Raw genomic sequence first — 13,476 nt, 5'->3', positions numbered from 1 at the left:
TACCACAATTAGCCAAACAACATCAGAGGAAAACAGATCACAGCAGCGGTTCGCTCGGTCTCAGGCTCTCGTGTGCTGTCTGGAGCCTGGCAGGGAAGAGCTCCCTGTGACTGCTGCTGTCCACTGTAAAAAGAAGCTGAGATTTTCCACCAAGCATTTCACAAAAACAAACAGAAGATTCAGTGAGAGATCTGGAGGAACATCTGATCCTACAAAACACAACTAAAACATACTGTCTTCATCTTGGAATTGAGCTCCCTAAGAGGATGACAGTAGATCGCTGAGCCCATCCTGACTGAAGGGTGAGCGGCTTCATAACTGGGTTTATGTCTTTTACCTCTGAACTATGGCCAAGGCCCAGCAGGACCATTTATAGCTGATGAATCAATGATACGAGATTATCTGGGAGTAAAGACATTGGAAGAAGGCAGCAGGACAGGGAGAGCAGCTCCTGGCTTTGCAGCAAATAACAGCGACGTTGTGAGCCCCGTCAGCGTCATCACGTGTGGACATCTGTCTCGGTCATGTCTGTCCCGTTCAGGGGAGAGTTCATCTCACCGAAGAGCTGCTTTTTAACTGGCCTCATCCCACTTAATTTCCTTTTGCATTCCAGGGCTCTCTGCCTTGTGTTATTTGTATATTTTCACTTTACTCCAAAAATTGGATCTAAAATCGTAGACACCAAGAAGGTTGCAAACCTGCAATTGCAGGAAAGCCCGAGAAGTGAGGGGCCTTGCAGCGTGGTCTTGTGGGAGGAGAAAGGGTTTTGAGGTGGCAGCCCCGAGTTCAGAATTAACGCACCTGCAGGACCTCGTTTTGCTCCTCTGTAGGATGGAACGGCAGCGTCAGCCCGTGGGTTCCGTGTGAAAGTCACCACACCACGTGTGGAGTCTGGTGTTGCCAGGCATTTATTAGGCACCCTGCAAAGTGTGGCTGTGAGTCTGGTGTCGTTGCTCTCAGAAAACACCCATATGTTTAGCAAAAAAATGGAACATTTTTTTCTGTCCCTGAATGAGTGCCCAGGATCCTCACAGAAGCAAGTCCCCTCCCTGCGCGCCGTCACCGCCCACCCCGAGTGCGGAGAACAGTTGCTCTCACAGGCCCGGCAGTTTGGAGACTGTAGCTGTCAGCTGACACTCCGATGGCTTCTGTGTAATGCATGGGGACGTATGATAAGGCAAAGTGCCCCACAAACCACAGGGATTGCTCACGCTACTGGGAATTAACAACGGTGGGCTTGCTGAGTGTCGGGGGTCCAGGCAGAGCTGTTGACAGCCGCCCTCATCTACCGATGCGATGAGGATGAGAGTGCCTGGGCGAGGGGCGTCAGCTGACAGGGACGCCCGAGTCGCGTCCGTGTGGTTTGCCCGCCTGATGGGTCTGGATGAAGAAGAGGCACCTGGAACTCGGCACTTTACCCCTCCCGCCTTCCGCAGGGAGGGGCCAGGAGGGGCTCTCGTGGTGGACGCAGCCAGTGCACACGGGCCACAGAAAGCAGTGACGGGATCCAGTGCGCCCTGCACGGGAGCAGATGGGACAAAGGGCTCGGGCAGAACCAGGGCCCAGGTCTAGGCACAGCCCATTGCCTCCCCTCCCCGTCTGGACTGTTCTCCCGCTGCCACCCACACTGAGCTCCCGGTGGGCAGAGGGAGCGGAACCGGAGCTCATGAGACCAACACCCCCGACACCAGACAGTGCCACGGGAATAGCTGGGTAAATGCTCTAAACTGGAACCAGCACCTTTTGGCCGTGGTGCAAGAGAGAAACCCACCGAGCCCTGCGGGAGGCGGGATGGGGGAGGGAGCCCGGCGTCTGTGGTATTAACAACGCTTCGCAAGCGTCTTTCTGCCCCTGGTAGCTCTAGAGTTTCACACAGAGGGGAGCCAGGCCGGGCTTTGCTTTCTCTGTTGCAAGGGGAAGGGTGTGAAGCAGGAGGGTTTGCCATGCTTAAGAGCCTCTCTACTTAACACTCATTGCAGTTTTTGTGCCCGTCACCACAGCTGCCACAGCAGCCTGGTCCCAACATCGGCCCAGTTCCTGTCCACGGCGCAGGTTGGCGGGAGGCTGATAGGAGCAGGCTTGCTGCACTTGGTTTATTTCCAGAGCACTTGTGTCTTCAAACTGCTGAGCACGACCCAGATGTACAGTCAGTTTAATGAAGTAGGATGATATGAAACGGGATAGAAGCTTTAACGGAGGAGGTACTATGGCGTGGGACAGAAAATAACGGAGTGCGTGAGCGTGGTAAGAGTGGGTAACCTTTCGTAAATCTTAGCTCCAGGTATGTGTATGCGACGGTGGGTTACGGTCAGAACACTGATGGCCGCTGACATCGGTCACTGCAAGGAATGACTCCACCCAAGTGTAAGGATCTGCCCCAGGAAGACCCAGCTGTGGGCAAACACCCTTTGTGGGGGGCTGGGAGGTGTCCTCCAAGAGACAGACCGTAGAGTCGCAGGCTGCTGGAACGTAAACGTAGCACCTCCATCTTACCGCATGCACTGCACGGGCTGGGGGCTCGGACCAGGTGCCCTCGGACCAGGTGCACCACGAGAGCTTCCTGAGCTCTCTGCTGCCTGTGGCAGCCCGACCCCACCGCGTGACAGTTCCAAGTGGCAGGTCAGGCAGAAAGCACGGTGAAGACAGGAATGAAACTTAACCAGGCACTGAGTGCGTGGGAAGGCAAAGGCCCTTCTCTTCTCACACAAACGTGTTCCCATGTGATGCCCACACACAGGACAAAACTCTCACCGCCCAACCGGTTCCCTGCCACTGCCCAGGAGGAGGACACCCTACCGAGACAGCAGAGAAGGGGTTTGATATTGCAAGGCACAGCGAGGAGGTGGGAGACATTTCTCAAACCCATGTCCCTGAGAATTTGGGGGCTAAGGTTTTTAAAGGTAGGACTAGGGAAACAAAGGCCTAGGGAATCGGGTCTGCTGATTGGCTGGGGATGAACTCATAGGGTTGGGAAGCAGAAATTGGCTTCTTGGCTGAGACAGTTCTGGGTAGAGGGTCGCAGGACCTTTTGGGTCAGTTCTACACATGGCCACTGGTCGGGTTGGTGTCAGCTGGTCTCCCCGAGTCGGGGTCTGGAAGATATCTCAAGGAACAGCCTTAGGACTTACAGTAGCGATGTTACCTGTAGAGGTGATTGGGAAGTCACGTCTTGCCCCTGCCAGGGGTACTGACACTTCGGCAGTAGGCAGTTTCGGGAGGGCAAGGCAGGAAGCGATGGCTGGTGAACTGTTAGCTGTGCGTGCGCTTCTGCAGCAATCAGACTTCTACCGCAGTGCTTGCCTTGCGGCCTTACGTCGCTTTAATACAGCTGGTTTCAGAACGGCAGAGCAGTGGGGGTCTGTCTGCCTGTCTCTGCCGCCCCTCCTGCCCGGTGGGTCCCCGCCAGCGGGTGTGGGATGTCTTCAGCTGCAGACCAAGAGACAAATGGGCAACGTGGGAGGGACAAAAGCCACTGTCGGGGAAAGCAGAGGAGCTGTGATCTGAGTCACAGCAAGAAGGCAGATGATGTTCAGAGACGCAGCTGGGGAGAAAGGCAGCGGGCCAACGCCGGGCCCAGTTCCGGGGGCGCAGAGGGAGGCCTCAGGTGCGAAGGGGGTGGGATGGAGGGGACACACAGGGCACCGTGGGACATGGACCTGGATGGTGAGTCTCTGTCTCCAAGGCATGGAGCATGTAGATTTGAGCCAAACTGGGTCAGACTCCCGAGTTCACCCTCATCGCTACACAGTGTTGGGCAGGTGCTCCTGGTGCCTTGGTTTTCCCGTCTGTAAGTTGTGGGAAACAGTGGCGCCAACTCATGGAGCCCTTGAGAAGGTGGACATGCTTGGAGCAAACCTGTGTACTGGGGGGAGGGGGGAAGGGGGAGCTTCTTGCGGCGTCTGATGCCAGCAGCGTCCGAGGAGGTGCAGGTATCGGCCCTGATGTCTCCGGGTGAGGCTGGGACTGGGGCAGCAGTCCCTCCCACTGAGCTCTGAGACGTGCGAAGATGCCCGTGCTATGGACAAAGACCGCGAAACTCAAAAGGTCACGTCGTCTCCCAGACGCTGTGTGGCTAACAAGGCAGACAGAATGCAGGGTCATGTGCCCAAAGCACAGCTAGAGCCCACACTGTGACACCAGTGCTTGCAGATATAGAAGGTTTATTTGATTTGGCCAAAGCAAGAAGATCACTCAGATCTGCCTCATCACAGAGACAAGGCAGGGGCTTTTATTCAGGGTGGGGGCCGGTCAGGGGACATGTGTGTCACTTTCAGTGTCAGCACCTTGAGCAACCAGACCTCTGGGCATCAGCAGCAAGTTGCAGCTTTCTTGGGGGCATCTGTTCCTTCCACAAAACAGACTCATAAATTCTCCTCGTCACCCTGGAGCAGCTCCTCCTGCTCGTCAAAGAAGCAGCGTCCCCAGTTATTGATGACAATGCTGTGAGCACAAGAGGCACTGGGCAAGAAGTGGTTAACATGTGCCACAACCAGGGCCTCGTCCAAATTCACATTATTCCAGTCGCTAAAATTGCCGGGGTTCTAAAATCTCGAGGAGCCCAGTTACAGAGACACGTCCGGACTCTGAGAAGGAGACGAGTGTTCTTCCAGCAGGCCCACGTGCTGGCCCTGGAGCCGCTCCCGGGGGACAGGGTGGCCAGGACTTCCATGGCATCAGTGTCTTCCCAGGGGGCGGGAAGCAAAGCAGGGAGGGCCGTGCCGGCTGGAGCCCCCAGCAAGGCTGTCGACCGTCCCGGAGGGAGGAGGAAGAGCAGAAGGAGGCAGGGCATGTTCTGGTGGCAAGCGCCTTTTTTGCATTTTGCACACTGCAGCTGTCTGGCATCTACACACTGGAAGAACCCAAGCATGCAGGGACAGGGGAGCCTGGAGAGGCTGCAGCCTCCTCGTCCTCCCTGTGGGTACAGAGGGGTCCTCACTCTCCTTGGACTCAGGCTCTCTAACTCCAGGCTGGGGTCAGGGACATCCAGGACTAGGGAGTGCTGTCCACTGCAGGACACCGTGGCTCCAACTGGCCCCAGGGGAAAGGCCCTGACAGGGCTGTCCCAGGGCCTGGATGGGGCCAGAAGGTTCTATGTGCGAGCTGCACTTGTGGGCCCACAGGTGAGTCTCAGGTTCTGTCTGGCATTTCGTCAAGGGCGAGGATGGAAGGACGTGGTAGATAGGCGTGGCCGTGGCGAAGGGCGTTTCTCCCTCAGCTTCTGCTCCTCGCAGTTCATTTCGGCTCTGCCACTCACTGAGCACCTGCCCTGCCCTGCCCTGCACTGGGCGGCTGCCATCCTTGTGGGACGTGACTCTTGGGTGGGTGGGGACTCACTGTGCCCAAAGGAGCTGGGAGGCCTCCAGGGAGCCCGGCCACTGGGCACGCCTGACCCCCTCTCTGCCGGGCATCCCATCTGCCTCCCCCAGGCCTCGCGGATTGCCTCCTTCTAAACGGTCTCTGCAGAACGAGGTCGTCGGGTTGCTGCAGCCCTGAGACAGCAGGAAGTGGGCCGTGCGCAGCACCAGTGTCATTCATTGATCACATGCAGCAGGACACGCTGGTGGGCAAAGGTGGGCCTGGTGACCCTTCTGAATCTATTATTTACTTGAAAGCAGCACCCAAGCCCCACCCCCTGCTCAGGGACAGCAAGACCCACAGACACTCGCTGATTTGCCACTGTCACTCTGTGTTAGAGACATAAAGCCATCGCCCCCAAGGAGACGCCAGCCACTGTCACTGGGTTCCAAAACAGCAGTGGCATGGACTTCCCCTGTGCCTGGACTCTCGTTCGTCCCTCCCCTCATAGTCACAGCCTGTATGTGAGAAAGAGCTTTGCAGCTCGGGGACACGGTCTGGGCTCGGGGCAGAATAAAGCCAAGGTGCCCCTCCAGGACCTGTGGCCTCGTCTGCTTCAGCATCACACAGTCCTCTGAGGCCTTGGCTGTAATCCCAGGGCATGTCGAGCGTGGAAGAGGTGGGGACGGGGGCTGTCCGGAAGCGCTTGCTGTCTCCTGGCTGTGCGGCTTCTCCGTCTGCTCCCCAGGAACAGCACAGCGACACCCCGTGACCGTCACTTACACACGTGCCTGCCCGCTGTGGGCCGGGTCCCTCCCCACTCACTCGGGATCCTTGAGCTGTTTCCTGTAGTCAGGACGTGTCTGTACGAGTCGAAAGGCAAGTTCTTGTTCTCTGAACAGTAGAACCAAGAATAATTAATAATCGGATGCGGTGGGTATAGGAACTGTTTCGAGTGCTGTTTGTAATTTACAGTTAATTAACTTCCCCTTAAAAAAAACCTTGAGACCTAATTTTTTGTCTGAGCTATTGTCTTTGATATCCATTATTTTTTAAATGTGTTTTCCTTGATATTAGAAAATAATTATGCAGAATATCTCGGTCTGATTAAGGTGACTATTGCTCAGTTAGGATTTTCTTTGAAAATGTGTATTATAATGAGCTTTTCCGCAATGCTTCATAAAAGGAATTATTATTCTCATTATATAACTTAAAACTAAAGCCAAACGACATAAGAAATGTTACATATAATTTTAAGGCTATAATTTTGCTTTGTGGCAAAAAATTCTAACTTTCCAAAGAGGCCAAAATAGGTCAATGGTTTAAAAAAACAACCCTCAGTAAATACAAACTGTGGTAAATCTCAGTTGATAGTTAAGTCACTATCCAATTAAAATTCAAATTTTAGAATTTCAGTTATTTTTAGCTTTCTGGTAAATAGTAACAGGATGATCAGCTTTGGCAAAATACCAGGGGAAAAATATAATTGTCTAAGGAAATTAAAAATCATTATAGGGTTGATAATCCATTTTACCTAGACACTAAACCAATCACTGTATAGATTATTGAATGAATGTGAAAGTCAGCTGGAGTGTGATGGTGGAACATTCTTTTTTAAATTAAACACATTTCAGGAACTGAATTTAAAACAATTTTGGCAGGCTGTCTCCAGGCCCACCCGACTGCCCGGCCCTGGGCCCGGGAGAGAGTGTTACTTGCTGGGGTGGTTTGAGGTCCGGCGTTCCCAGTTCCCACCTGCCCAGCGCGCACGGGCCAGAACCACAGGGGCACGTGGACTGCGTGGGAGGCAGGAAAAGGAATCTGGAAACAAGATGTCAGAGAGGAATGTTACCTTGTTCCATGTTTCCCGAGGGTTCTTTCACTAGCTGGCTGTGTGAGCTTGAGCATGTTATTTAAACTGTTTTTCCCCTTAATTTCCTTAAGGGGAAAAAAAAATAAAGATAGTAATAGCATCTCCCTGGGTTGTTGCTCGAGGATGAAGTGAGTCTGTACGTAGAGCGCCGGGTGAGGGAGGGCTCTCCCCCCGGTGCCCCCCACACGAGGGTTCGCCCAGAAGCTGCACGTCTTACCAGAGCTCGTAAGAGAACTCACCAAAAAAAAGCCACACGCAGGTTTTACCTGTGAACCTTGACAGCAAGAAGGGAAGGATAACGACCTTGCCCAGAACTGGGGTTAGAAGGGTCAGAGTGGAGCGCTTCGTGCATCTCTTGATGTTGGGACGCGGTGACCTTTGTCTTCTTCCCCGTTTGGCCGGGGTCAGCCCCGCTGTCTGGGGTTCCATCCTCACCCTGTGTCTTTAGCATAAAAAGCAAAAGTGGTGAGAACTTGAGTGGGTTTTTTTGTTTGGTGGTTTTGTTGCAAAGGAAATGTAATTCCTGCAGAGGCTTTAAAAAATGTGCAGTTCAGAACTCGGCAAGGCTTGCTGGCCCGCGGCTGGTGACCCTGGTGAGGGCGGAGGTTGTCCGCCCCAGCCCAGCCCTCCCAGGAACTGCCAGCCGCGTGCGCTTTTCTCTTCTCTGGTCACCCCGGTCAACAGGCTGATCCGTAATGAGCTTTCCCACGATGGCGAGGTGACTCTGTTAGCGGAAATCGTGAGACGGCCAGAGGCCTGGGCTCTCCGGCACAGACGGCTCCGCGGCGACTCAGCCTTGGCTGTCAGATCAGTCTGGTCCCGGCCCATCTCCAGCTCCAGCTTCCTGTGCCCCCCAGTTGGGCCCGGACTACATGTCTCTACCCCCACCCTGCCCAGCTGGCATGTGGCCCCGTGATCCCAACAGGCGCCGCTCGGCACTTGCAGGGCACAGGCTGCAGGGCAAGTACTTCACGTCGTAAGGAATATGCCCCTCACAACACCCAGTGAGTGCACACTGGTACCGTAACTGTTCTGCAGATGAGGAAACTGAGGTACCAGGGCTAAGCCAGTGGGTGGCAGAGCCAGATTTGAATCCCAAAAGTCTAGTTTCGTTGGTCCGGCTCCTGACTCTACACACCCGCCGCTTTAGGGCGGATGTCTGTTCACACCACTTGCTAGGCCCACAGTCCCCCTCGAGGCCTCTCCAGGAAGCCTTCTAGGGTGGTCCCAAGTTCGCTGTCCCCTTCCTGACTCCACCTGATCGATTCAGCTCGCACGAGATTCCTAGAATAACTGAGAGCAAAGGTGAGTGAGGCCCACCACAGCCCACACCGTCTTCCCTCCACCCTCATCCCTCCCAGGGGCAGACCGGCCTGTCCTCCTCCCCCCGGCTGTGAGGGTGGCCTCCCGGCAGGGACATGCAGGTGTCTGTCAAAGCCCCTGCTCAGGGGTGATCAGGACACAGAAAGTTCCCTTTCCTTCCCTCCCGCAGCCCTTCCCCCTGCTCAGAGACAGGGCAGAACTGAAACGAGACCAGCAGTCACTGGCTGCTCGCGGTCTTGGGTGACGTGCACAGTCGCGTTGCAGTGCGAGGCCTCCGTACCGTGGCCGCCTGTGCTGAGGGTGAGGGAGGCCAGATGCCTCTGTTCAGATATGTGTTTCCTGACCCATGGTGAGACCTTCCCCGTAGCCGGTAAGGTCCTTTGGCTGAAGGCGACGTCCCACATGTCCCTCCTGTCCCCTGGAGCGGGCGTCACAGCGCTGGAGTAGTCGGTGCAGAGTGCACTTGTGCCAAGGGGAGTCCTGGGCACACAGAAGGGAGCGTGGACACGAAGCATGAGTCCACGACAATCCTCATTAACGCTGGGATGTCTGGGTCTGTCCAAGGTGCCAGGGGCTCCACATGCCATCTGATGGTCCCCTCAACTCTGCGGGAGGAAGCTGTGCAGGTTGGGAAGTGGCTCAGAGAGGCAGAGACCAGCCCGAGGAGCGGGGGCTGAGCGGGACCTGAAGCACGTGGCCTTAACCAGGCACCGAGCTCTTCCTCCGCATGCGCTGCCTGCCGGGCGCCGCTGCCTTCTGGCCAGACCCCTCCAGACGGCACAGACCCGCATGCCTTCTGCTGGCAAACGCCGCCTCCTGCAGGCTGGGTCCCGCCTGGGCTCCGTCGGGACCTGTGGCTGGCGGTTATGGTAAGAGCGTAGGAGACAGTCTGGGCTTCTGTCTGGGACGGGCACCCTGCAGCCTGCCGACAGGAGCTGAGTCCATGTCTGAGTCAGGGCCCACGGAGCCAGGCCCTGAGGCCACGTCACAAAGGCCGCAGAGCCACAGCCGTGCTCGGTCGCGCATAGGACCAGACGCGTCGTGCGCCACGCTGTGTGTCAGTACTGCAGACACTGTTGTGGGGACCGAGATAGGAATTATTTTTAAAGAGAGATTGAGTGTTTAGAATTGAATTGAAGTGTGGCAGGTGAGTTTTTTCTGTAGGAAGGGGTGCTCACATTTACAGAGATTGAGAAAAAGGGGAGCTGAGCCCCCCCCCCATGTTTCACAGTAAAAGAAGAGGCCAGGGAGGTGGGACCAGAGCCAGAGGTGGCCCTGCTGCCTGTTCACGTCCCTCCCCCAACGGCACGTGGCCTCGGAAAGTAGCAGGTGGGAAACAGGCATTTTTCTAAGTGGTGCTAATTGTCCATGGATTTTTCTCCACATGTTATTCTTCTCTCTACTAGGACAGATCCCCATTTTGTGGGGCCTAGAGCTTATAAAACTTGGGGATCCTCCCTGGAACAGGAATGGGAGATTCGGATGGCAAGCCGGGGCCTGCGAGGGGAGCCCTGAGAACCCCGGCTCCTCTGGCCTCGGGGGGGGGAGTTCTCCCAGCACCCCCACCCCGGGCTGCCCCCGCCCCACAGCGAGCCCCCGACTCTCTGGAGGCACACTCCAGCTCCCCACCTGCCTGAGCTCTGCCCGAGTTTGATTGTCACCTGATTACCTTCCCTGACAAGAACCCACTTGTGCTTCAAATGCCTCATTGACAGCGACAGGCATTTACAGTTGGAGACGGGAGGAGAGAACTGGGGGGCTGCACAGCTCCAGCGCACAGGGACTTCCTCCCAGGAGCAGCCTGTCTCCGCGCCCAGCACAAGGGGCCAAGGCGGCAGCAGTGGGCGGGGAGGGGCTGACCCGCAGGGGTGGACGCTCAGGCTCAGGCCGGGGGACCAGTGCCCGAGGCCACCCCGCTGCCTCCCCCCCCACGCCCCTGTGCCTGTGCACACCCAGCTCCTCACAAGGCCCCCAGCTCGTGGCTGAATTCCAGCGAGGAATCCCCCTGCTTCAAAAATAAACTGGAATTCAAGCCTACAGCACCGTTCCAAAGCGTACATGCCAGCAGACGTCGTGCTTGTCCTCTGCTTCGCTGTGAGACTGTGAGCTGGTCTCTCTGTGGCCACGCAGCCCGTCCTCCATCCACTTACCTCCCCTGTGGCCGAGTGGGCGGATGGCAGAGGACGAATGAGTGAGCAAGCCAGTGAGAAGCAGGAGAGCATCTCTGCCATTCGTTGTAGAGAAGGGGCATCGATAACCCCAGACAGCATCAGGAAGTACCACGACTCATACTGACCTTTCATCAAACCTAGGGATGCCAGCCACTGACACCGGGCTCAGCAAACGCGCAGCCGCGGCTCCCTGGGCAACTGCACGCGGCGCTTGAGCCCTCGTTAGAAGTGAGGTTTCTCCATGTTAAAGAGGTGTCAGGAGACAGATGGGGAGACCGTTCCTTCCTGGGCGTGGTCCTTTGCAGACCCCTGACGTGGCACCTGGCGGGCAGCTCTGTCTGCCACTCCCGAATGGTGTCGACTGGGGAGCTCTGACTCGGTGGGTCTCCTCGAGGAGCTCCGTCTGCCGTTCAGGGCCTGGAGAACTCCTGCCATGCTGCAGACCTCTGAGGCCCACGCACGAGTGCGGGGTGGCCCTTGTCACTTTGAGCCCAGAGGACTTTGTCCTCCTGAAAATGCCCTTAATGCTGTTTGGCAAAACTGAATAACACTTCAGACAATGGTGTTGGCTTCTTCAAGATACAGTGACAAGTGAGGAAAACCAGCCCAGACCCTACTGTGGGCTCAAGCTGCGTGGATAAAACTTTCGATGTCTTCAAGAGAGAGGCAGCCATTGACTGACAAATGTCCCCAGATGTATCTTTCTTTCCTGATGACAGGACAGGGAAGGGGAAGGGGAAGGAAAGATGTATCCCGTAGTTTTCTGAGTCAGTTGTACTTGCCCAAACATCCAGGTTATTCATTGTGTTCCAGGGCAAAGGTTCACGCAATTAATTTAAGTTGATGAAATAAGTGTTTTCTCTCTGTTTGCAAAACTCTGTTCCTAAACTGCATTTTGTACATGGCATTTAAGCCAAGTGCCTCATTAATCTCGGGTCCTGGAAAAAATGTTTGCAGAACGGGGACATTCATAATTGATGCTAAAATGTCAAGGTTTCTTCTGCCTGGCCTCTTAGTTTCTTATACTTAATTGTCTCTTTAATGAGCAGCTAACATACAGAAAAATAAAAACAGGAAGGAACAGTGTGTTAAAGGACATTTAGGGAAAATAAACTAAAGCTGTCCCAGTTTTCTGTGGCTGCCCTTCTGGCATGAGGGAGTCTCTCTTTGTGTGCCACGTCTCACTGTGCGATGGCACGGAAAGGAACTAGCCTTTGCCCCCACCCCAGATATTTGTCACCGCTGCACTAGATGGTCTCCAGGTTCCCTTCCGACCGTTACATTTTATAAACTGCAGCGATCGTTCTCCTGCTTCCACGTTCTCTGAACAATGAACTGAGCTTTGTGCAGATACTCTGGCATTTGCTGACAGCGTTGATGGAAACAGTCTCCTCAGCCGAGCCTCGGGGCCAGCCTTCGTCCATATTTTCCGTCTCTTGGTCTCTTGTCCCTGCATGTTTGAGGTCAGGGCCAAGGTCAGAGCCAAGCAGTATCATTTCCGTTAGGTCTGAGAGCAAGTCTAGAAATGAGATATAAAAGAAGATGAGTGGAAAGGAGAGGTGACCCCGCCCTCCTCGCCTGGCCACCCCTCGCCAAGCCTATTGGGTGCGGATGGCAGTGGCCTGATTTTGCACCACTACCCATCTGTCATCCCTCTGGCCTCGGGAGATTGCTTTGGGTTCAAAGAGAAGAAACAGATGAGTTCTGTCTTCAGGAGTTTTGTTGTTATTGTTTGTTTGCTTTTGCGAGAAGCTGCTTCATTTATAAAGCCCTTGTTCAGCCAGCCATTTTTCTGTTCTGGGTTTTCCTGAGTGGGCTGTGAATTAACGTCCCGTGGAAACCGCTGCAGGGCTCCTCCTCTGATTTCTGGGGCTCTGCTCCCTCCTCCCTCTGCCCCCTGAATTCTGCTCACGCGCGGGGATCCACCGGGGCCCTTTCCCTCCCAGGCCTCAGTGCAGAAGTGATTGAGCACAATCACCCGCAAATTGCGCTGCAAATGGTGCCTATTTTTTCCAGCAGACCATCTGCCAGGGCCTATTACTCACCACTCCGAGCACAGCCCAGGTGCACCCGGCGACTCTGTGGAAAGGCACTTCTGAATCACCTCATTCCAAACTCGCACCTGGACGTCACCCTCCTGGCTGCTGCAGACGCTGGAAAATTACAAGCCCTGAGGTTTGGCCCCAGCTTCGTCTCTCCCCGTCACGTGCCTCAGTGACCTTGGAGTTTCGTGGGCGCTGGACACGCTGCTGAGGACGTGGGCAGGATGCCGAGTGGAGGGGCCTCCGGGGGCCACTGTGCCCCTCGCTCCACGGAGAGCAGGGCTGGGGGCAAGGACCCAGGCTTTTCTGAGCACTGGTTTCCAGCCGCAGGGGCGCCTGGGGGACCACCGCAGGCTTCGTATTTCCTGAGACTCCTCTGTGCCCAGTGGAGTCGGGCACAGGCCCTGTGCCACACTCGGCGGGGGTTTCTGCAGGCTACGGCGACCTCGAGGGTCAGGCCCTGCAGGACAAGGGAGAAGGCACTTAGTGAAGAGGGTGCGGGCGAGTGCGGCTCTGGCTGCCACCCAGGCGGAGTGTGAGCAGCAGGGCCACACTGACACCCAGCCCGCCTCGGGGACCCTCGTCCTGGCCGTCTCCTCTCCTCCCCGGTGGCCCCCGGGAGCTGGGAGGCTGCTGACCTTGCGCTCTTCCTCCCGAGCTGTGACGGTGACCTCCCTGAACAGTGTTCCAGTGTGTCCGGTTCTCTGTTGTATTGTACACACTCGTTTTGTTTTGTCACCGTGTTTTCAGGTCGGTTACACTATATAAGACC

The 13,476-nt window shown here is 55.7% G+C and overlaps 1 protein-coding gene across 3 annotated transcripts in view; it reads left to right on the top strand.

The window, feature by feature from the left end:
- Positions 1 to 13,476, top strand: part of DPP6 (dipeptidyl peptidase like 6) — a 616,516-nt gene that overhangs the window by 508,470 nt on the left and 94,570 nt on the right. The gene's annotated exons all lie outside the window — the stretch shown is intronic.

This window comes from Lemur catta, chromosome 11 (genome assembly GCF_020740605.2).
Source record: "Lemur catta isolate mLemCat1 chromosome 11, mLemCat1.pri, whole genome shotgun sequence".
NCBI lineage: Eukaryota > Metazoa > Chordata > Mammalia > Primates > Lemuridae > Lemur > Lemur catta.
This window is presented reverse-complemented; position numbering and strand designations above follow the sequence as displayed.